This window comes from Ambystoma mexicanum, chromosome 8 (assembly GCF_040938575.1).
Source record: "Ambystoma mexicanum isolate Mex_15411 chromosome 8, UKY_AmexF1_1, whole genome shotgun sequence".
Classification (NCBI taxonomy): Eukaryota; Metazoa; Chordata; class Amphibia; order Caudata; family Ambystomatidae; genus Ambystoma; species Ambystoma mexicanum.
In genome coordinates, this window is record NC_090929.1 from 462,843,337 (window position 1) to 462,869,109 (window position 25,773).

Consider the following 25,773-nt stretch of genomic DNA (forward strand, 5'->3'; position numbering starts at 1 on the left):
CGAGCATTTGTTTGTTTTCCTAACACTCAACCGCGTCGCAGTGCCGCTCTCTTTTGAATCCCACTGGACCTTTCATTTCTTTGTGTCCCCGTTGTTTGTTACCCTGCTGTTTGCCTTTTCCGGTGTTCTTCCGTTTCCAGTTTCTGCTCTCCGGCCTTCTCGGTTCTGGTTCCGTCTTTTTCTTTGAACTTACCTTTATGCCTTTTCTTATTTTGTGCTGGAGACATATCTTTTCTTTAACTTTACAACCTGGTCCGGAAAGGGCTTAACCTCCCGACACCGTAGCCTTACGGTCCTCTGTGCCCCTGTTCTCTAGCTTTGTTTTTCTTTCACTTTCACTGGCTCTCGCTCACTCACCCCCTCTCCCTTCTCTCTCTCTCTCTCACGCTCGCTTCCACTTTCTCTATCTCTATCTCTATTGTTCTCACTCTTTCTCATACCTACGGAGTTAGCGTCCCTCCTGTCTCTGTATTTTCTACTTCTTTCTTGTCTCATCTTCAGTACTTACTTCTGTTTGGCTGGATCCTCCAACATTATTCTTGCTCCAATACCCTCCAAGGACTTTTGGCTGCTTTTCCACACTTACCTGCAGAGACTTCCGCTTCATCTAAAGAATCACGTGGTGCTGATCATCATCTCTTGGACTGCTAACAGGACTATAGTACCGCCAGTCAATCAGCCTCATCCACTTCTGCCATTGTTCTGCTATCAATCCTACGATCAACCAGGGTTTTTTCTGCCTCAATTGGCTTTTTCCCTGTTGTAAGGGACTGGCTCCCCTGGGATCCCCTGACTGCTTGTTCAAACCACAGTTAAGGTGGCCTCGAGTGGAGACCGTCCTTATTTCTACAAACGCAAGAAGGGGAAAAAAGGTTCAAAGACAGAGGACGAACAAGAAGAGACCAAGAAAGACAGAAGGAGAAGACAGAAGTCATCTCGTCAGGATAGCTCCTCGAAGGACTCAGGGGAGGAGACTCGGGGGGAGGTAATGTCCGATTCTGACACCCGTAGACAGTGGTAGTGTAAGAAATAAACCTGCAGAACAAGGTCTGAAGGGACCTGTGTTTCCCCACGTAACCCCTTCCCATTCCTACGGGCAGCTGAGCGGGAGAAAAGCCGAAGAAGGCGGTAACGAAGGCGGTGATTGCGAGGGTCCAGAGAGGAAACATTCGAATGGTGAGTGAAAAAGACTAAGGGCCTCATTACACGGTAGGTGGAGAACCATGGCCGTATTAACGCCATGGTTCATGCCGGTAAAATACCGGCACAGCCTTGGTGGAAAGGGGAATTACCGCCCCATTCCAAGGTTGGCGAGGCGGTAATTCCCCGTTCCACCATTGCCCTTCCCCATTCCCATTTTTGCCCCATAGGGCATAATGGGAATGGGGAAGGCGCTAATTACGTCACTGCAAATTGCGGTACCGTAATTAGCTCCCTGGGTCCCTTTGCGGGTTGGATTTTAATGCCTGCAAAAAGCAGGCGTTAAATTCCCCAACCCGCAAAGGGACCTCGTAGTAAGGCGGTAAGGATTTACCAGTACCGGTAAAATACCGGTACCGGTAAACCCTTACCGCCAACCGTGTAATGAGGCCCTAAGTGTTTTGCCAAAAGTGCATGCTTTAGAACAAGTAAAGGGAAAAGGTAGCGGAGGGAGATGGGAAAAACAAAATATAGCTAGAAGTAGAGAAGGATGTATATATAGGGGGAAGGGAATAATGACTCGAGAATAACAAAGTAACTAGAGGAAAGATACCGGGGAGGACACCCGAGAAGAGAGAGGTTACCGGGGAGGACACCCGAGAAGAGAGAGGATTTGTCTTATTCCTACGCTAATATAGCGGCTAGAAGAAACGTGAATCCAGAGTCCCAAAAAAAGGGGAACGAATAGACTACCACAGCGATTAAAGGCGCCTCGAAAGAGATACGTTTAAACTCCATGTCAGGGTAACTTTAGAGGCAGAGATACATGTAACCAGCTGGTGTTCGTCTAGTCTGTTAAACGTCTGTCTTACATGTTGTTTGTTGTGATGTCATAGTAAATTTCAAGATATAAAATTTTGGGGGGAGAAAATCTGGATTGGAGCTTGCAGTGATTGGTGCTCGCTCATATTGTGAGAATTGTTTAAAGTCACGTGAAGCCTTGACAAGTGTCATATAAGGAGAAAGGGAACAGATTTAAACATGGAGGACATAACTCCGTTAGCACACCTGTGCAAACAGTTGCCGGAACATGCACATAAGATGAAAAAATACAGTACAGAGTGGTTAAAGGAACTGCCCACAAGATGTTTATGCCATGGCCACAGGGTGAGTCCTTATCTAAAGCTGTTTTGCAACACATGATGACATACTTGCATGCCACATACACGGGCAAAAAGTTTGACAAACGCCTAGCTGTTCTAGAACTTTGGACGATGTATGAAAAAGAGAAGGAGCCACCAATAGATTGGATACTTAATGTATGTTCAGAGGGGGGTGAGGCGCCTACCGCACCACCCGCCCCAGCCAAAACGAAGATTGAAGAAAATAAAGACGAGGGGTTATACCCGCTGAGAGAACTTAAAGCAGCATCAGGGTATAGCAACCCGGCATATGAGTCACCTACGCAAAGTAGTGACAAAAATCAAGGGAAAGAAAAGGATAAGGATATCACCTCCACAGTCCCAAGTGACAGGGAGAGACGTGAAATGACAGAAGGGACCAGACACAGACAAGTGCATCCCTCGGTAAGGAGAGAGAAGGAAAAAGATGGAAAGGAAGCCAAGATAGAACTGATGAGATAGCATTCGCAAAAGACGAATGGATGAGACGGCACATTTTATTGAAACTCGATGGCAAAGGCATTGATGATGCAAATCAAATGGAGAGACTAGACAGTGTACAGAGAAAAGAGAAAGAGAAAGAATTGAGAGACGAAAGAATAAGGAAAAAAGATAGACAGAGACGAGAACAGTTATATCGCGAAGAGCAAGAAAGACAGCTCGATCGTAAACAGAGCAGCCAATGATCGACAGGAGCAGCTTAAATTAGAGGAAGAGCAGAGGATTCAAGAGAAAAGAATAAAGAGACAAAGGGATAAGGAAATCCGCAGGGCAGATGAACGTAGAAATGAAAAGAAGAAGGAAGTAGATAGGGTCAGAGAAGAAGCGAGGAAGTGCAGAGAATTCGATGATGATGTAGAACGTAAACGAAGACAGAGAGCATGTGATCTTGAATATCTGGAGAGAGAGGTTAAAAAACCTGAGCCAGTAGTAGATTGGGAAGATATAGAAGAATTCTTCCCTGCGTATGATTCAATACCAGGCACGTCTAGGGCGAATATCGAGGATGACTTCGACACCAGAAGCATTGGAGAAACGATCGATAAAATATATGACGAAATGGGGTTAGAACAAATACCCCAAGGGGAGGAGGAAGACGAGCGCCTGGAGAGCATTCAACTTTATGACACTAAGGATGTTTCCCGATGTAGTGGGAATAGAGAACTATCCCTGGATAGACTAGAAATAAGTAGGAACAAAGAAGACACAAGAAGTGGCACAAGTTGGGCACAGACAATGTCCGACTCAGAAAGGGAGGAGTGCGAGGAAAAGGAGGAACAGAGAAGGAGCGAAGGACGACTCCCAAGGGAGAAAGGGATAAGGTGGTCAGACACTAGCGAGTCTGCACCGAGGGCATCAGAGTCTGCCACACAGTTAGACCGACACAAAGAAGCATCTCACCGTCAGAGGGGGGTGTCACCACCGTCCTATGTGAAGAGGCTAAGGACATTGCCAGGCAGGCGGCGATGCAGGAATATTACCCCTGCAATAGACAGGAGAACAATGAGATAAGAGAGATAGAGAGATAGAGCTATTCATCCTAATTTCCATTACTCGAGAAAGGGGGGGCGAGACCACAACATATTCCATGGCCACACATGGATCGAGAACATTTGAAAAGCAAGCTTCCAATGCTGACATCGGGAGCTGGAAAATGGATACACGAGTTAGAAAAAATGACAGGAGAGAACACGTTAGCTATAGGGAATATCAAGTGTCTCTTAATCGCCATATTTGGTGACAGAGCAGACAATGTGTAGACACGTGCAGGTTACCATGGTGTGACCACAATTAATACCCCACATGACGGAGCTCCATTTAACAATTGCAGAGCCGCGGTATGGAAGGCACTACGAGTGCTTTATCCAGACACCTCTGATATGGGCGCTATAATGACACGTAAAATGAAGGAGTCTGAGGGTCTGTTGATTTACATACAGAATTTTCAAGACGCGTAGGTACTCGAGACTCATGAATCTTGGGGGAAATCTATACCTGCATTCTAACATATATTGTGCCAAAGGATGCCAGAGCCGGTACAGAAACAGCTCAAGAAATTGGTAGGAATTGAGGCTAAACCTTGGTCAGAAATACAGCTGACCATCGCAGACTATTGCAGGCTACTGCAAGAAAAGAATCGCAAAAAGGAAGCTGCACGAAACGGTGAGGAAGCAAAATATGCTCTTGAGGGAAACATGATAACTAACACAACTGAAGCAAGCATGCAACAGGTCAATAATTCACAAAAGAATAATCAGGGCAGTACTGGGTTTTACCCCAGGGGAAGAGGATTTAGGGGAAGAGGACGGCAGAGTAATCAGGGAGGTTTCCAAAATAATCAAGGAGGTTTCCAAAACATGCAAAATGTCAATCAAGACATGTCAAATGGGCAAATGATCCGACCACCGCCAGTATGTTGGTTGTGTGGGATGACAGGGCATTTAGCGCGCCCATGCAGAAATCAAGGCATGATGCAAAAAATGTCAAGAAATGGGAGCAGGTGTGTCAAATCCACCCGCCTTCGTACAACAGGCAGTTGCACAGAATCACACGGTGCAACAACAAGTGCCAGGAGCGCAACAAGATTTACAACCTCAGAATATAGTGAGTTTTTCACAAGGGCAGTCCTAACAGTCACCGCTGCAATTGTCACAAACGATGAGCTCTGGGCAGACCATGAACCCTAGAATGGGAAATAACACTGGGAATGGGGGAAATCCACCAGCACACAGTGGGCCCAAACTATATATGGACTAGGACAGCTCACTGGGAAGCCTGATGTGTTCTATCCTATCAGTGACACCAGACCCTCACCGGAAACCTAGGGTGGATGTCGTTATAGGGGATAAAGAATATTCCTTCTTAGTTTCCTTGTCTGGCGATGCCATAAATACTCAGAGTTTCACAGGAGCTACAAGTCGTGTTCCCTTCACAAACGCACTTCCAGTCTCTATAGGAGAATGTGAGATGAATGTGCCTTTATTATATTCACGACAGAGCCCAGTAAACATTATATGACGAGATTTAATGACAAGGTTAAACATGACAATCTCGTTCACGAAGGAGGGCATAATATGTTCAACTCCAGGAATGCACTATTCAAATGTATGCAAAGTAATTAGAGCATATGCAGGACACACAGCTATGAGTGCTATACCATTAGAGCCAGAAATATTTGCGTATGGAATAGGTGTGCTAATGGCAGGGTTGCCAGGTCTTGCAGACAAAATCATGAGAACCCCAGATTAATTTTTATTCAGGCCAAGAATACCTATGCATGAGGAAAAGGGACAAGTATTTCCCTTGATGATACATACAGCTGCAGTATGAGGGAAAATGGCCTTGATAGATGGTTATGACGACGAAGGCCAACAATGGTGCACAGTAATCGCCATTGAAGAAGGATACCGATTGGCGGACGTCACTGATGATGATCTGTTTGAAGAGCAAGCAGACACGGAAGAGACCATTGTGGAGGTGAGTCTCACTTTTTAGGTGAGATTGATCAAAAGGGAAGTGCCTCAGAGAATGATGTTGGCATGAAACTGTCCTGAGTATTTTTATGACGACATGGCCCAGGTGCCTGTCTCAGTGTGGACCACAGGCCCATATGACGTAGGCTTATTGAAAGGGGTTGGAGAAGTAAAAATTAAGCTAAAACCAGGAGCAATTTTACCCAAAGCACGACAATATCCCATGTCCAGAGAGGCAGATGAAGGGATTTTTAAGACAATTTCAGCTATGATGGAACAGGGCATCTTAGTGATGTCAGAATCGTCATGCAATACTGCGGTTTATCGATCAAGAAATCAAAAGGAGGGTCTTGGAGGCTCATTCAGGATTTACGCCCAATAAATTATATTGTTGAGGCCGAGTTCCCATTAGTCCCGAACCCGGCTACAATTTTATGTAATATGCCTGTTGAGGCAAAGTATTTCAAGGTGATTGACTTGAAAAATGAATTTTCTTAATCCCGTTGCATTGTGACTCACAAGATCTGACGTCATTCACATTCAGACAGATGCGTCTGAAAAGCAGGAGGCTACCCCAGGGATACTGTGAGTCTCCTTCTATCTTTAACAGAGTCTTACAGATGGACCTAAGCATATTGCATTGGGAAGCGTTGTCCTGCAATACGTGGATGACATCTTAATTTGCAGCACGACAGAGGAGTTATGCAGGCATGATTCTGTTCAGCTATTGACTATACTGGCTGAGAAAGGATATAAGGTTGACAAAGAGAAGTTACAATGTTGTCAACAAGAAGTGCTGTACATAGGCCAGCTGATCTCCCATGAGGGAAAAGAGTGAACCCAGAAAGGGCTGAAGCCATACTGAACACGGCTAAGCCACACACGATAAAACAGATGCAGAGCTTCTTAGGCCTGTGCAACTATGGGCCTCATTACGAGTCCAGCGGTAACTGTGGCGGTAAAACCGCCTGGTTACCGCCGGACTCGTATTACCATTCCGCCTCCGTGACCCCCGGAATTACCAGGGCATTACAGCCCCGGTGTCCCGGGAGTCACGGAGACGGAATGGTGTTAATCCCCATTCCCATTGAGTCCCATAGGACTCAATGGGAATGGGAAAGTGGAAACACCGGCACCATCTCGTGATGGTGCTGGTGATTCCACGTCCGCCTGCAGGCGGGAGGTGTTCAACCCGCCAGGTCAGACCTGGCGGGAAGATTACCTTCCGCCTGCAGGGGTCGGGATCGGGCGATCCGCAATTAACAGTGGCGGCGGGTTTACCGCCACTGTTAATTCCAGACCGCCCGACCCGTAATGAGGCCCTATGTCAGGGCATGGGTCTTAGACTATAGCTCTTACACCAAGCCGTTACTTCAGGCCTTAAAGAAGGCCCAAGTGATGAAAGAAAAAATTGATTGGTCTGAGACCATGGAGAAGGATTTGCTGAACTCAAAAAAGCTATTTGCAAAGCACCAGTTTTAGGGATTCCCAATTATCTGTTCTCACACACAATTGGCAGCGTTATGATGGCAGTGCTCACACAGAGAACCACATTGGGGTACAAGCCCCTGGCATATTACAGTGTGAATTTGGACCCAGTGCTGAAAGACCATTTACAGTGCGAACAAAGTTTAGCTGTCGCAGTGTTCCCCATTTAAAAGGCTGCTACCATTGTAATGGGATGCTCAATGACGTTGTACATCGAGCACTCGCTATTTGAAATTCTAGAGAAACCAAAGGGCACATTGACATCTCAGAGAGCTTCTGCTTATGAAGTAATCATATTGAATCCATCGATTAAGGTAGTCCGATGTAAGACAGTGAACCCAGCTATCTTTATAGCAGAGCCAGTCACTGAAGGAGAACCAATACATGACTGTGCGAACTATGAAGAATTCTATGATGAAATTCCCAGGGTAAAAGAAAATGCTTCGGCAGAAGGATAAAGTGTCTTTATTGACGGTCCTTCAAGAATCGATCAAAATGATGGGCAAAGACATACAGGCGTCGCTGTAATGAAACACACCGCAAATGGAGAATTTCGAGTACTCCTTTGTGCATGAATATCATCTCACTATTCAGCACAGGCTGCAAAATTATTGGCATTGATACTCGCCATTGAGACTCACGTAGACCAGGAAGTAACGGTGTACAGTGACTCTGCCTATTTGATGTCAACAGTGCACACAGGCTTAGTGCGCTGGAAAAGGAGGGGCTACCTCTGAGCAGACAGCATGCCAGTGCAGCACGCAGCCTGAAATGTGCTGCCCACATGAAAGAGACAGATTTAATTTCATGCGGAAACCAAGCAGCAGACACGGAAGCCAACCGTATGGCATCCAAGAATGAAACGATCATAGAAGTGGAAGTCACGCATACCAATGAGAGAATGATGGTTGCACAAACTACACCTGAAAGCTATAACAGTGTAGGGCAAACACAGTTGATGGAACTCCAAGGGAGGCACCACAGGAAGAGAAAAATCTATGGAAACGGCAAGGGTGTTCTTTAAACCCCTCTGACAGTTTGTGGCGAAAGGATAGCACTGGTAAACCGGTGATGCCTATAGCCCTGTTAAAATTAGCGCTGGAGCAGCTACATTATCCGGCACACATGACAAAAGAGAATCTAGCGGCAACGCTCACAGAAGACTGGTTCATACCGAATTTAACTGAGCATGTTGCATTTTTTATAGTGAACTGTATAATCTGCCAACAATTCACAGCTGGGCACACATTAAAAGTAATGAGAGGGGTCATCCCCAGGCCAAATGAGCCTTTTTAGCACTTGCACGTTGATTATATCGACATGATTCAAGTATGTAACGGGTACAGATACTTAATTGTTGTGGTGTGTCCATTCTCTAGATGGATAAAGGCAGGTCCATGTACACACCCAGACTCTACCTGTGCGGCCACATTTTTTGTGAGAGAGGTATTTCCCAGGTGGGGGTGTGTGAAGTCATGAGATCAGATAATGGAGCTCACTTTGTAAACGAGATTTTCAAACAGATTGGCTTGCTGCTTGTTATAAAGTTCTCATCGGCGTAACATCTGCAAGGTAACGTATTCTGTGAGAAGCTGAATGGCCTATTAAAGGAAAAGATAGCCAAGTTGAAGCTTACTCTAAGAAAGGGATAGTTGCACTGCCTTCCCTTGGCACTGTATGCACTCAGGAACCAACCCGGTTCTGACAATCATTTTATGCCACACGAGATAGCCACAAGAAGAAGAATGCGCACTCGGCTGACACCCCGAGATAGAGCTAGATGTGATGCCCAGTAAACAGGAGATATATTAGGGTCTGAAATGCAGAATTACCTGAATTGCATGACATCTTGCCTTACTGTAATTTCAGACCAGCTACAGAGACGACGAAAAGGGTGCAGGGCAGCATGGAACACAAAAGAAGATACTACTACATGCACAGCTCAAGGACTTTGTGTACCATCCATTTTCCCTGGAGATACCGTCCTTGTAAAGAACCATACAAGGAAGAGATGGGACGAGCCAAGATTTAATGGTCCCTTTATAGTGTAGGATTGCACTCCTTCCGTAGTGAAGTTACAATGCAGAAGAGCTTGGATTTTCCTGGGCGATATCAAACCCTACACCAGAAAAGACCCATGCCTGCAACCCAGCGCGAGGAGACTACGAGAGACGGGGAAGAACCACAGCACGTGCAGACGAGATCCATGATGAAGAAAAAGGATGCACGACCAGCCAGGCAAAGAAGGTTTTTTGCAAATTGTGTCCTAAAATTGGACACTTCCTCTGAGCAAAAAAGGGGGTAAGGACATAAACGAAGGACACTCTGTTCATCCTAGTTGCAGGGTGAAGAAGAAAATTGCACGTATAAGCCACAACATAGTCTGTTAAACTTGAACCTTGAATCGAGACACATTAAAACTGTGACGAGAAAATAACATGCCAAATTTTGATTGAGGACAAATAAATTGGAAGAAAATACAGTATCCTGACTCATTCCACACCGAGACCTTATTCTGAATCACTTATTGTGTCCCACAGTAGCGACATCACCAAGGATGTGGTGACATACTTCAATCTAGTGCTAAGATCGTACCCGTCATTGATGCGGAGACTCACCAGTGTCACTGACTTTCTCCAAGATCCTGAAAACGAAAAGACAATAAGAAGATTGCTTACTGTAATTGCCGAACAATTTCTCCTACTTCCTGAATACAGCGAGGAGAAGTCAAATGTCCAAAGCAAAGAAGGAAGCAAATGAGCTTGTTAATACATTGTTCTTTCGCATAATCGAAGACTGTCCAAATCTTGTCGGAAGAACGACAGACACACTCACGTTTCTTTGAGATTTGAGCACACTCCTAAATAACATTGTGATCTTAGTTGCACTCCATTAACAAAGTCAACATGTCTCCGGGACTGAAGCAGATCAGGGGCACGGACTGGGAGCTGACATACTTTGAACATGCACAGTAAAGAGACTTGCTGAATTATCTCTTGATTTTGACACTTTCCATAGCCGAGTAAAAGAACTGAATCCCGAGATAATAGACAATTCATTATTCACAAGAGGGGGGACAATTGTGTAACACCTGAAACTCACAACAAGGAATCCAAAAGACAATAGTGTTTAAAGGACTATAGTAAAAAGTAGACATTTTGACGAATGATCGAGAGGGGGATCCAGAGCAGCAACCTTGGCCTGACGCAGGAGGAAAGAAGGCCATGTTTCTTTGGAAGTAAATGCTGCCGCCTGACATACTGAAGAAAAATGTATTTGTGTATTATATTCATCATTGTTTTATTGTCATTAACGATCAGAACTGCATTTTTTATTGGTGCACAAAGCATTCCTATTCCAGTGCAACCACCTAATGATGTGCGCATGAAACCTACGAAAGTACCCAGACCTTACATAGTCATTCCAGTCCCTAGAAGATCTGATGGTGGAATGAATGAACCTGAGATGGATGTGATTAGCAATGACACACACACACACTTGTGGTGACAGATGAATGAAAAGCCGGAGAAAGGGTCGGCAAATCATGAATGTGACAAGATTACTGACAGCCGCACACATGCAAACACGGAATGCACACACAACAGGCTCAGTGTCAATGACTGCAGAACCACAATTCAAAGCCTCAGAGATGAAGAGACTGCCTACTATGGGAAATATCACTACCCGCAAAGCAAAGAGCCAAATGAAGGAAGCAGATGTCATGGAAAGACAAGAAGAGTTGGAAAGAAAGCCAACAGAGACAGCTGTATCAGAAACTCTTGATCCAACACCAAGAAAGGCAGAAGCAAACTCGGAGAAGATCTCTGCACAAGCACTACTGATAATAGATTCATTATGGCCATACATAGCCAGAGAAAGGAAAAGACTAGAGGAGCTGACGAAGAAGCCCACAGAGACAACATTTCTGAGCATATACATTCCAGTGAAAGGGACAAGTACAATTTCTACAATACAGCCACATACTGGACCAATGCCAGAGTGGATGCGGACATTTCTAACCAGAAAGAACAAGATACATGAAGTCAAGGAAAAGGCTGCCAGATTCTGGTCTACATGAATGGTTCAGATGAGGAGGTTTGCACCATTGACCGGGATACCTGATAATCCTCCAGCAAAAAGGAGCTATACAGATGCATTCAGGGATGTAGTGATAGCAAACTACATGAAAACCTTAAGAATCAAGAGAAGCATGCATGGAGGCGACAGTGAACTAAACGATTACTTGGACAGCAAAGCACATTTGGGAAACAACATTTGTTACCAGCACATGAAAGAAGTTGGAAGACGAAATTCAGAAGGGGAATGTTTTGTTTATGCACTCCTACCATACAACATGGGGAAGTCCAAGATCTTCGTAGCTGTAGAAATTGATGTCCAGATGGCACACTGTCTTTCGCACGTAGCCATGTGCAAGACCAGAGGCCAGTTCATGGGTAGTGATGCCTCACTGGTATGGGCAACTGAAACAGCCTATCCCGATGAAGATGATTATGTTCAAGACATAAAGACAAGAAGCAGAGCTCATACAAGGAAACATGTAATCCGGTACGAGAAACCTGGAGTGAAAGGAGCATAAATCGGATGGGAAGTAAATCAGAAGCTAAATGTCCAAGAAAAAATGCCAGAAGAGTCTCAAAGTGGGACGAACAGAGGCCAAATGCAGATTTGGGGAACAGTGCTTTCACCAGATGGATGGGAAAAAGGAGTAGTGATTTGCAGAGCATGGATGGTCCTCGGAGCCTGCCAAGAAGCAATTGAAAATCCACAAAGGCTATGCAAGCCATTGTGGCCAAAGCTCACAAAACTACTGACATTGGTCGAAGACAGAGGAAGACCTTTGACATTGTGCTTCAGGAACAATGGCAGAAGAAAGATGGGAGAGAATCAGAATTGTGGATGAATCTTTGACGCCCCAGGTATGGAGCATGGAACTGCAGTAATTATGGATCACTATTGGGCATGTGGATCCAAAGTATACATCAGACTTCCGAGAAACTGGGGAGGTATATGCACAATAGTGAATGTCCATGTTCCAGCTTTGGTAATCCCAAAAGGCGACTTGAATATTGACATTTTTCCCGAAAGCAGATGCTCACCTGAGGAAAAGGAGATCTGTGGAACTGAAGACTCGATTGAAAAGGGAAAAGGCCAAATCTGAAGAAGCCTTTCATGCAATCCCATATGAACACAGACTGTTTAGCCTCACCTCATCAGTGTTCGCGACAATCCTCATGCCAAGATTCCAAGTTGGAACAAATACTAAATGTTTGCAGATACTCAGATGGGAGTTATTGCAGACCAAAACACGTGTCTGGGGATGCTGTTGGTACTCTTGTTCAGAGGAGAATTGCCTAGCATTTCGGTGCTGGACTGCCCCAGGGCAGGACAAAGACTGATATGTTTGGGATATTTCTTCTCTGTGAAAGATAGTGAGCTAAAGACTCTGGGTAAGTCTCTCGGAACCAGGACTAATGTCTGGCAGAGGGACTCCCAGGACCCCCCCTTGTTAATTTGCATATTTAAGTAACTTTGGGTTTCACTCTAAATTACTAGGGGAATCCAGACGTGGACCCCTTGCTCACTATTCTTAGAGAGGCACAGATCCACCCTACTGATGAGGTCCAACCAGACCGAAACACGTGTCTGGGGTTTCTGTTGGTACTCTTGTTAAGAGGAGAATTGCCTAGTATTTCGGTGCTGAACTGCACCAGGGCAGGACAAAGACTGATATGTTTGGGATATTTCTTCTCTGTGAAAGATAGTGAGCTAAAGACTCTGGGTAAGTCTCTCGTAACCAGGACTAATGTCTGGCAGAGGGACTCCCAGGACCCCCCTTTTTAATTTGGTAGTTATTGCAGACCATCAACACAACAATAAAAGGATTCAATGCAATCAAGGAAGAGTTAAGAACCATCCGACGCATGACTCTCCATAACAGATATGTGCTTGACATGAACACAGCTATGGATGTGGAGTTTGTGCAAAAATCGGAGAATCATGTTGCACATTTTTACCTTCTCACGATGAGGAAAATGCAACTCTAATAGAAGCCATAGGTATGCTGACAAAACTACAGAATCAGATGATTGAGGAGACAGACGAAGTTGATGATGACAGTTGGTTTGGATCACTATTCTCATGGGTCCCACAATGGACGGCAGATGCATTCAAGTTCCTGGGAGCACTGCTAGTGATGATATTGCTAGGATTCTGTATTATCAAAATAATAATGTCTCAGTGCCCGAAAACTGCAAAGAAAGCCATAGGGATGAAGATCCTGATTGATGTTAAGCCAGGATGGAAGCCCAAAGATCTGACTGATGAAGAAATAAGAGACTTTGTGAAGGCCAGCATTCACGCACCAGAAGGGACAAAGTTTCTCTATCCCAGGAAACATCGAAACTATGTGGGAAGATGGGTTACTGCAGCCCAAATGGACAGTGTCAACTGATGACATGGAATAAAGACGAACATGTAAGGACAGCAGGAAGCCTGAAAGGAGTAATAAAAATATGGACTCCAAAGAGACACTTCTTCAAACCATCATGTATAGATCCAGAAGATGAAGAAGGAATGAACCCAGGCAATGAAGTGAAGATGAATACAGAAGAACCGAGTAAAATGGACCCGAAGACGAAAGTGAAAGTGGGCGATGAATCGCCCAGAAGGGGGAGTGTAGAGGAGGTCCCAAATAAAACCTGCACTCCAATCGTCCATTTTGAAGTTCCAGGAACGTTCACACTGAGATATGTGACGTATGACGAGCAAATAAACCAGCAGTGAGCCACCGTAGGCCTCTGCCCAGTGCCTAGTATAAGAACAGCACCTATTGAAGTACAGATACCCAGAAAACCATGGACAGTAAGGTATTAACTGGGAAAACCTTACCAACAAATGAAACTAAATGAAGATCATCTGAGTACAGTCCCTGAAGAAACCGAAAAGGCCTCAATGGAAGAAAGTTGCCAGTGAGTTTTGGTCAGTGCCAGGGTGTGGCCGGCCTAGGGTCTGGAGGGGCAGCTAAGGACAGAAGGTGTTAGTTCATTTGCAAGTGAATGGCTGTCTGTCCTGTGAACGTGTTTGGTTGTGGTAGTAGTATGCTATATTTGAATGCTATGCGGTTGTATGCTGTGGTGTTCATCTGAGTGTGCGTGTGCTTTTGGTGGTGTATGACTTTGTGTATGATGTGTTTGATTGTTATGCTGTTGTATGCTGTGATGGTCATCTGAGTGTGCATGTTGCTCTTGGTGGTGTATGACTTTGTGTATGAAGGGAGATGTTGTGATACATGCTAGTCCTGTTCTGTCCTGTTGGCCATGGACGCATGCTGGTAGAATGTTGGTGAGTGTTATGATAGACAGCTCAGGAGAATGTTGGGTGAGTGTTGTGCGAGTGAGTGTGTAGAGGAGTTCCCAAATAAAACCTGCACTCCAATCATCCATTTTGAAGTTCCAGGAACGTTCACACCGATATATGAGACGTATGACGAGCAAATAAACCAGCAGAAAGCCGCAGTAGGACTCTGCCCAGTGCCTATTGGAAGAACAGCACCTATTGAAGTACCGATACCCAGAAAACCATGGACAGTAAGGTATCCACTGAGAAAACCTTACCAACAAATTAAACGAAATGAAGATCGTCTGAGTTCGGTCCTTGAGGAAACCAAAAAGGCCTTAATGGAAGACAAATGGTGACGCCATGAGGGCCCGGACTGACTTGCAGATAGAAGAAATGATAACCAGAAAATGTTGCGAAGAGACAAAACGACATGAATAAGGATATCGTGAACCTAAAGTGAGAGAACGATGTCGAAATGCAAAGAAGTTCAAGCTGTAAGCAAGATGAAGATATTCGACCAGTTAACACCTGTAAATATGCTTGGAACCACAAGAAAGTAAAGAAAACAGTGCGGCTTGCTACGCTTAGTAGAAGAGTAGTGCGGCAAACGCCATTATACATAATCTACCTCGAACGAAGTACAGTATTATAAGTATGTTTTTACTTGGCAAAAAAAGCAGAATCAACCCAGGTTACTAAAGGCCACACGAGAAAGCTTCATATTTAGCAAAAACGAGAAGAGCTGAAACGAAACTCAGCAGAGGCAACTCGTGCCAGGAAAGCCAAGGTCATACCAATAGAAGAGGCGAATAGTAGCTACATTTAATTGAAACTAAGAACAGAATATCCTGCCTCTGAAAGGTTGAGATAAGAAGGCGAAGGCAGGTGGCGGGTGAAACGTAAATCAAATACACAAATTGTGAGAAAAGAGACAAATTCACGATGTAGGAATCACGTGACCAGCCGAGCAAGAAGAAGAGAGGGTTCACACCTACGCTTGGCACCTGACCAGGCAGAGATATCAGAACTTTTCCAGACAGAAGATGCAGTCTCGAGGCCAACCACAGTGAAATAATTGACACATGGCTACTAAAGTGATGATTGATTGTAACTATAATTGGAGGAAGGCCGGGTAACTAAGGAGCACCCCCGCACCTGGCCGACCATTCTGCGTGCTGCTAAGCGAAGTGGAAAAGTATGCATAGGGTTGGTCTAGAATGGGAAATAACACTGGGAATGGGGGAAATCCACCAGCACACAGTGGGCCCAAACTATATATAGACTAGGACAGCTTACTGGGAACCCTGATGTGTTCTATCCTATCAGTGACACCAGACCCTCACCGGAAATCTAGGGTGGATGTCGTTATAGGGGATAGACAATATTCCTTCTTAGTTTCCTTGTCTGTCGATGCCATAAATACTCAGAGTTTCACAGGAGCTACAAGTCATGTTCCCTTCACAAACGCACTTCCAGTCTCTATAGGAGAATGTGAGATGAATGTGCCTTTATTATATTCACGACAGACCCCAGTAAACATTATAGGTCGAGATCTAATGACAAAGTTAAATATGACCATCTCGTTCACAAAGGAGGGCATAATATGTTCAACTCCAGGAATGCACTATTCAAATGTATGCAAAGTAATTAGAGCATACGCAGGACACACAGCTATGAGTGCTATCCCATTAGAGCCAGAAATATTTGCGTATGGAATAGGTGTGCTAATGGCAGGGCTGCCAGGTCTTGCAGACAAAATCATGAGAACCCCAGATTAATTTTTATTCAGGTCAAGGATACCTATGCATGAGGAAAAGGGACAAGTATTTCCCTTGATGATACACATAGCTGCAGTACGAGGGAAAATAGCCTTGATAGATGGTTATGACAACGAAGGCCGACAATGGTGCACAGTAATCGCCATTGAAGAAGGATACAGATTGACTGACGTCACTGATGATGATCTGTTTGAAGAGCAAGCAGATATGGAAGAGACCATTGTGGAGGTGAGTCTCGCTTTTTGGGTGAGAATTAACAAAAGGGAAGTGCCTCAGAGAATGATGTTGGCACGAAACTATCCTGAGTATTTTTATGATGACATGGCCCAGGTGCCTGTCTCAGTATGGACCACAGGCCCCTATGACGTAGGCTTATTGAAAGGGGTCGGAGAAGTTAAAATTAAGCTAAAACCAGGAGCAATTATACCCAAAGCACGACAATATCCCATGTCCAGAGAGGCAGATGAAGGGATTTTTAAGACAATTTCGGCTATGATGGAACAGGGCATCTTAGTGACGTCAGAATCGTCATGCAATACTGCGGTTTATCGGTCAAGAAATCAAAGGGAGGGTCTTAGAGGCTAATTCAGGATTTACGCCCAATAAATGATATTGTTGAGGCCGAGTTCCCTTTGGTCCCGAACCCGGCTACAATTTTATGTAATATACCTGTTGAGGCAAAGTATTTCACGGTGATTGACTTGAAAAATGAATTTTTCTCAATCCCGTTGCACTGTGACTCACAAAATCTGACGTCATTCACATTCAGACAGATGCGTATGAAAAGCAGGAGGTTACCCCAGGGATACTGTGAGTCTCCTACTATCTTTAACAGATGGACCTAAGCAATATTGCATTGGAAAGCGTTGTCCTGAAATACGTGGATGACATATTAATTTGCAGCACGACAGAGGAGTTATGCAGGCATGATTCTGTTCAGCTAATGACTATACTGGCTGAGAAAGGATATAAGGTTGACAAAGAGAAGTTACAATATTGTGAACAAGAAGTGCTGTACCTAGGCCAGCTGATCTTGCATGAGGGAAAAAGAGTGACCCCAGAAAGGGCTGAAGCCATATTGAACACGGCTAAGCCACACACGATAAAACAGATGCAGAGCTTCTTAGGCCTGTGCAACTATGTCAGGGCATGGGTCTTCGACTATAGCTCTTACACCAAGCCTTTACGTCAGGCCTTAAAGAAGGCCCAAGTAACAAAAGAAAAAATTGATTGGTCTGAGACCATGGAGGAAGGATTTGCTGAACTCAAAAAAGCTATTTGCACAGCACCAGTTTACGGATTCCCAATTATGCAGAGGAATTTTATCTGTTCTCACACACGAATGGCAGCGTTATGACGGCAGTGCTCACACAGAGAACCACATTGTGGTACAAGCCCCTGGCATATTACAGTGTGAATTTGGACCCAGTGATGAAAGGCCATTTACTGTGCGAACAAAGTTTGGCTGTCGCAGTGTTCCCCATTGAAAAGGCTGCTACCATTGTAATGGGATGCTTAATGACGTTGTACGTCGAGCACTCGCTATTTGAAATTCTAGAGAAACCAAAGGGCACATTGACATCTCAGAGAGCTTCTGCTTATGAAGTAATCATAGCGAATCCATCGATTAAGGTAGTCCGATGTAAGATAGTGAACCCAGCTATCTTTATAGCAGAGCCAGTCACTGAAGGAGAACCAATACATCACTGTGCAAACTATGAAGAATTCTATGATGAAATTCCCAGGTAAAAGAAAATGCTTTGGCAGAAGGATAAAGTGTCTTTACTGACGGTCTTTCAAGAATCGATCAAAATGATGGCAAAGATATACAGGCGTTGCTGTAATGAAACACACTGTAAATGGAGAATTTCGAGTACTCCTTCATGCATGAATACCATCTCACTATTCAGCACAGGCTGCAAAATTATTGGCATTGATACTCGCCATTGAGACTCACGCAGACCAGGAAGTAACGGTGTACAGTGACTCTGCCTATGTGATGTCAACAGTGCACGCAGGCTTAGTGCGCTGGAAAAGGAGGGGCTACCTCCGACCAGACAGCATGCCAGTGCAGCACGCAGCCTGAAATGCGCTGCCCACATGAAAGGGACAGCTTTAATTTCATGCGGAAACCAAGCAGCAGACACGGAAGCCAAACGTATGGCATCCAAGAATGAAACGATCATGGAAGTGGAAGTCACCCATACCAATAAGAGAATGAGGGTTGCACGAACTACACCTGAAAGCTATAACAGTGTAGGGCAAACACAGTTGATGGAACTCCAAGGGAGGCACCACAGGAAGAGAAAAATATATGGAAACGGCAAGGGTGTTCTTTAAACCCCTCTGACAGTGTGTGGCAAAAGGATAGCACTGGTAAACCGGTGATGCCTATAGCCCTGTTAAAATTAGCGCTGGAGCAGCTACATTATCCGGCACACATGACAAAAGAGAATCTAGCGGCAACGCTCGCAGAAGACTGGTTCATACCGAATTTAACCAAGCATGTTGCATTTTTTATAGTGAACTGTATAATCTGCCAACAATTCACAGCTGGGCACTGTTACGCTCACCTGGCTCCCACAGGGGCGTCGGTCGGACCAGGACAGCTGCGGTCTCCACCCACGTGATGGGTAGTGCAGCGATGACTGACTGGATCTGCCCTCCTAATCTTGTCTGCTTAACCAGTAGAAATATTCTCCTGCAAGTGGAGAGATGGATTCAGCCACTTGTGGATTCAAGTGATGGCACTCCCACAGTCCTCCCCAACTAATCACCTCCGAAATGCCCTCACAGCAATCTCACCTTATATTCTTGAAAGATGAGCTCTCCATCCTGCGTGGATTTGCAGGGGCGCGTCGATTCCAGTTACTTCACTGGTTTGAAGGCTCGGGAGAGTTCCGGAGAGTATTGACTCTGAGGTTCCTGGTGGGGACCAGTAAGTATTAAGTTCATAGAGTTCAATATGTCCGATGTTCACTCTTGTTCCCCCCTTCCTTTCTTATCTTGCAGCTGGCTCGTGAAAAGATGCTCTTGTGGCAGCTGGTGGCGCTCAGGTAAGAGTCTGTATTACCCGGTGCTGTCCGGTAAATGTTGCATGAGGAAAACATGTTGTTTTGTCTCTCTTTACAGATGCGGCACGTGAAAATATGGAGAGTCACAAAAGGATGCCTCCGGTGGTAAATCAGGTAAGTCTATGGTGGTAAGAATTATATTTGTTGGTTCCCTCGGCTCACCTTGTGGTTTTCTTTTGTCTCCTAGTTTCTGAAGTTTGGCGAAGAAATGATGGAGGCAGCGCCGACCCGAAGGATGCTGTGAAGACTGGCGAGTATGGCGCGGTGCTGCAGCTGGAGGTGCGGCGCGTGCAGAAATGATGTTCTTTACAGGTCCGGAGACAAGATGGATCCAGAATCAGGTGTGGAATAGAAATAAGTTTGTTTTCTAACCTTGTCCCTTTCTTTCCTCTTTGTTTTAGGAGCTCCGGATTCGAGGCGGCGTGGCAGAAGACTGGATGCAGGCTGCAGGCATGGTGAGTGTTACGCTGCTGGATGCGGAATAACGCGAAGCGTGTGTTGCTGGTCGGTGTGGTTTAAATAGCCTCAAAAGTAGTCCCAGGTAAGAAGTCCCTAGAACCACACCCGAGTAAAAAATAGTCCCTGTAGAAAAATAGTCCCTTTCAGGCTTCATGTTGGATTGGAGTCATTTGCAGCATGGTCTGCCTGAGGTAAGTAATGACTATGAACCTGGCGCCTTAGGCGCCAGCACTGATTCCTACTATGAGCCTGGCGCCTAAGGCGCCAGGACTGAACCCAGATAGCCCCTAGCCGGGGCTGCTGAGGATTTATTAAATGTCTAGATGCCTGCTCCCGGGGCTGATGGGCTTGGTCCGGATGCCTGGGAGTAGGCATCATGACAGCACTCTCCCCCAAGGCCCCTCCTAAAGTTGTTCTTCCCCTGGGCCCTGGTTTGTCTGGGAAGTTCTGATGGAATCTTTTCACCAACCGAGGTCACTAGGTTCCCATGACCTTTCTTGTGGTCTGTAGCCCTTCCAATCAATTAAATAAAAAAGTTTTGATTTAACCATCTTGGAGTCCAGGATATTTTTTACCTCGAATTCAGGTTCTCCATCTATCAAGATGGGGTCGGGCGGTTTGGTTAATCTTGTTCCTGGTTGAACTGGTTTTAAAAGTGAAACATGAAAGACAGGATGAATGCGCATATTAGAGGGTAATTCCAATTTGACGGCTACCGGGTTGATAGTGGCCTTAATAGTGTAAGGTCCCAAATATCTAGGGTTAAAAGTCCGAGTTCCCTTCAGAGGTATGTGTTTTGTAGACAGCCAAACTTGATCCCCAATCTGGTATTGTAGAGTTTCACTTCTATGTTGATCAGCATTTTTCTTATATTTCTCTTTTGCTTGTTTCAAATGTTCTGTTGCCTCTTTAAAGGCTTGTGTAATAGTAGAATGCAAATGACTAACTGCAGGCATTTCTAGATGCTGAGGCAAATCTAGTTCTGAGGTTCGAGGGTGATGTCCATATATGGTATAAAAGGGGCTTTGTCCGGTTCCTGAATGTACAGAGTTATTGTATGCATACTCGGAAATCCATAAAATATCTTTCCAATTACTTTCGGTCTGGTGTACCATGCAACGTAGGTACTGTTCAAGGGTATGGTTGGTCCTCTCCATCTGACCATCGGTCTGGGGATGGTGACTGGTTGATAACCTGACGTCAATTTGCGCCAGTTGACAACATTTCTTCCAAAAATGTGAAATGAATTGACTACCTCGGTCAGAGACCAATATGGAAGGAAATCCGTGTATTCGAACAATGTTTTCGAGGAACTCCTTGGCCAGAATTGAAGCAGAAGGTAATCCCTTTAGAGGAATAAAGTGGGCCATCTTGGAAAAAAGATCCACAATAACTAGAATGGTGTTAAATCCATTACATGGAGGTAGATCTGTAATAAAGTCTAACGATAAGGTGGTGTAGGTGGAATATCCAAAGGTTGTAAGAGGCCAGCTGTTTTTTTCTTCTGACTTTTGTTTTGGGCGCAAATGCCACAAGACATTACAAATGACTTTACGTCTTTTCGCCAGGTGGGCCACCAGAATTGTCTCTTCATGTTAACTTCATTTTTTGTGATACCTGGGTGTCCTTCCATCAGGGTGTCATGATAATTGGAGATGACTAGTTCTTGTAGTTCCTTGTATGGTAGAAATAGTCGCCCTTGATAATAAGGTAGGTCATTGATGACTGAGTAGTCCGGGCCTTTCTTCACCCAGTCCTGCAGGGCTGTTGGATCGAAGAGTTGTTGGATCTTTACTTGAATATCCTCTAGTGTCTGTAGAGTGGTTGTGCCAAGAATTCTTTGTTCTGAAATTATAGGCACTGGTTCCGTGTTCGCATATGCTTCTCCCATCCCTATTCGGGATAAGGCATCTGCCTTGCCATTTTTACAACCTAGTCAATAAGTGATCACGAAATCAAACTCGGGAAAGAACAATGCCCATCAAAGTTGACGCGACGATTGGGCCTTGGCTGGTTTTAAATACTGCAAGTTCCGGTGATCAGTGATTACCGTGATGGTATGCCTGGGACCGAGAAGATAATGCCGCCAAGCCTTGATGGCGAATTTGATGGCTAATAATTCTTTATCGGTAACCGCATAGTTTAACTCGGGTGCCAAGACTTTTCTGGACCAAAATGCTACTGGATGAAGTTGACCGGTTTCAGGATCCTTCTTGGACAGGACAGCTCTCATGGCTAAACTGGATGCATCAGTTTCAACTATGTATGGAAGTTCGGGGCGTGGATGCTTTAAGACAGGCGCAGACGTGAATTTCGCTTTCAGCTATTGGAAGGCCTTTTCAGCTTATTCGGTCCACAAGACACGTTTGTTTTTTCACAAAAGTGCTGTGATAGGCTGTACAACATGTGAGAAATCCGGAATGAATCTGCGGTAGAAATTAGCAAATCCGAGCATGCTTTGTACCCCTTTAACTGAACTGGGTGATGGCCACTTGAGGATTGCGTCCACCTTTCGAGAGTCCATTCGGACTCCTTTTGGAGTCAGGATAAATCCAAGGAATTCAACTTCCGTAGCATGAAAAACGCATTTTTCCAATTTTGCATATAACTTGTGCTGGCGTAGTTTCTCAAGGACTGCACAAACGTGCTTCACATGGTCTGATTCTGAAGAGGAGTACACTAGAATATCGTCTATGTATACAACAACACAGACGTCAATGAGTTCCCGAAGGACATCGTTTATAAAATACTGGAAGGCTGCTGGTGCATTGCACAACCCGAAGGGCATCACCTGGTATTCGAATAACCCGTACTTAGTGCGAAAAGCAGTCTTCCATTCGTCGCCTTTCTTTACACGTACCAGATGATGTGCCCTTCAGAGATCTAATTTAGTGTAGATGCAAGCGACCTTTACTTGGTCTAGTAATTTGGGGATCAGAGGCAATGGGTATCCGTTCTTAACCGTGATCTGATTTAATGCGCGGTAGTCTATGCACGTTCTGAGGTCACCTCCCTTTTTAGGCACGAAGAATAAAGTTGAAGATGCAGGGGACTTGGATGGACGAATGAAGCCATTAGCAAGGTATTGGTCCAAGTATTGTCGTAGGTGAAGGTTTTCGCGTTCCGTAAGGGCGTAGATCCTACTACATGGAGGTTGTGCACCGGGTATGAGATCGATTTGACAATCGTATGATCTGTGAGGTGGTAGGGTGTTTGCCTGTTCCTTTTGGAAAACATCCTGGAATTCTTGATATTCCTGAGGTAACTGCACGACTGGAGTAGCGACTGTGGCCAGGCCTTGGTTCAAGGGTTTTTTTGGGTAACAAGTATGTGCACAATCCGGGAAGGTTATTCTCTTCTCTCGCCAATCAATACAAGGATTATGTGTTTCCAACCAAGGTATCCCCAGTATTATTTGGAACTGCAGGGCTTTGATTAAATCAAACACAATAGTCTCTCGATGCCCATCCTGACCCAATAGTGTCATCTCTGCGGTGGAATGAGTTACAGGCCCAGAGGCAATTTCAGTTCCATCGACTGTGGTGATGACATCCGAAGTGGTCTTTTTGCAGAGCGATAGATTCATCCTAGAAGCCAACTCGTGGTCCATATAGTTTCCTATGGCCCCGCTATCAATGTATGCCCTCACTGCAAGCATGCGTGATGGCTGCCTTGGATCTATAAGGACCATTGGTATGATGAAGTGCGAGATCTGAGTATCATTCTTCAAGCTCGGCAAGCAGACCTCTATGCTTGTCGGGCGTGGTCGTTTCCCGAATCAGGCTCTGTTTGATTTTTATCAGCAACTCTGAAGACTTTTTTAGATGTTTTTATAGGGCAATCCTGTAGAAAATGTCATGTGGCCCCACAGTACAGACACAATTGCATCTGCCGTCTTCTTTCTCTTTCCTTTTGAGTTAAGGGTCCTTTGACCCCCCCTATCTGCATCAGTTCTGATACATCTGTTCCTTTGAGGGTAACATTGGGTTTAACCAATACCCGATTCTCGAACTTAGCTCGATCAGTCTTTCTATTCTGAAGTCGGTGGTCTAACTGGACCACTAAGTCTATATATTCTGCACAATCCTGAGGTGGGTTCACAACTTGGGCCAAAACGTCTTTGAGTTCACCCCGAAGTCCACGATGAAATAATGTAATTCGTTTTACCTCTGGCCATCCGGTTTCCACCACTAACCTATTGAAAGCGGCGATATAGGATAGTAGATCCTGGTTACCGTGTCGTAATGATAAAAGTTCATTATCCAGGGCCTGTCCCGGTGAATGTCTGGCAAATAGTCTTTCCATGCTCAATTGAAAACCTTGAAAATCCCGAAGAAGAGGGTCATCCTGGTTAACTAATGGAATTGACCAATCCGCTGCGCTGCCACTAAGATATGGTAGTACAAAGGCTACTTTGGTTCGGTCGTTCGGAAAAGCTCCAGGTCTGCATAAAAAGTGCAAGTGGCATTGGTTCATAAACACGGAAAACTTTTTTGGGTCCCCAGCAAAACATTCGGGTGGAGCTAAAGGAATGCTCCCTGGTAGAACCACTTGCACAGGATTGCTCGATGAAACAGGAGTTGGATTCCCCCCGAGTCCAGGTAATGGTGTTTGCCCAGCTTGGTTTTGCAGTAATTGTCTAGCAAGATCATCAGTGCACTCCTTTGACACAATCAGTTCTCTCCTGAGGGCATTAGTCTATTGGCGCGCGGAGTGCACTTCTGCCCTACGTTCCCCTAACAATAGGGCTAGTTGGTCGGTTTCTGAAGTTTCCATAAAGCCAGGTGGGGATTTGTAGATAGGCTTTGCGTTCTGTTACGCTCACCTGGCTCCCACAGAGGCATCGGTCGGACCCACGTGATGCGTAGTGCAGCGATGACTGACTGGATCTGCCCTCCTAATCTTGTCTGCTTAACCCGTAGAAATATTCTCCTGCAAGTGGAGAGATGGATTTAGCCACTGGTGGATTCAAGTGATGGCACCCCCACAGTCCTCCCCAACTAATCACCTCCGAAATGCCCTCACAGCAATCTCACCTTATATTCTTGACAGATGAGCTCTCCATCCTGCGTGGATTTGCAGGGGCACATCGATTCCAGTTACTTCACTGGTTTGAAGGCTCGGGAGAGTTCCGGAGAGTATTGACTCTGAGGTTCCTGGTGAGGACCAGTAAGTATTAAGTTCATAGAGTTCAATATGTCCGATGTTCACTCTTGTTCCCCCTTCCTTTCTTGTCTTGCAGCTGGCTCGTGAAAAGATGCTCTTGTGGCAGCTGGTGGCGCTCAGGTAAGAGTCTGTAGTACCCGGCGCTGTCCGGTAAATGTTGCACGAGGAAAACGTGTTGTTTTGTCTCTCTTTACAGATGTGGCACGTGAAAATATGGAGAGTCACAAAAGGATGCCTCCGGTGGTAAATCAGGTAAGTCTATGGTGGTAAGAATTATATTTGTTGGTTCCCTCGGCTCACCTTGTGGTTTTCTTTTGTCTCCTGGGTGCCGAAGTTCGGCGAAGAAATGATGGAGGCAGCGCCGACCCGAAGGATGCTGTGAAGACTGGTGAGTATGGCACGGCGCTGCAGCTGGAGGTGCGGTGCATGCAGAAATGATGTTCTTTACAGGTCCGGAGACAAGATGGATCCAGAATCAGGTGTGGAATAGAAATAAGTTTGTTTTCTAACCTTGTACCTTTCTTTCCTCTTTGTTTTAGGAGCTCCGGATTCGAGGCGGGCGTGGCAGTAGACTGGATACAGGATGCAGGTACGGTGAGTGTTACGCTGCTGGATGCAGAATAACGCGAAGAGTGTGTTGCTGGTCGGATGTGGT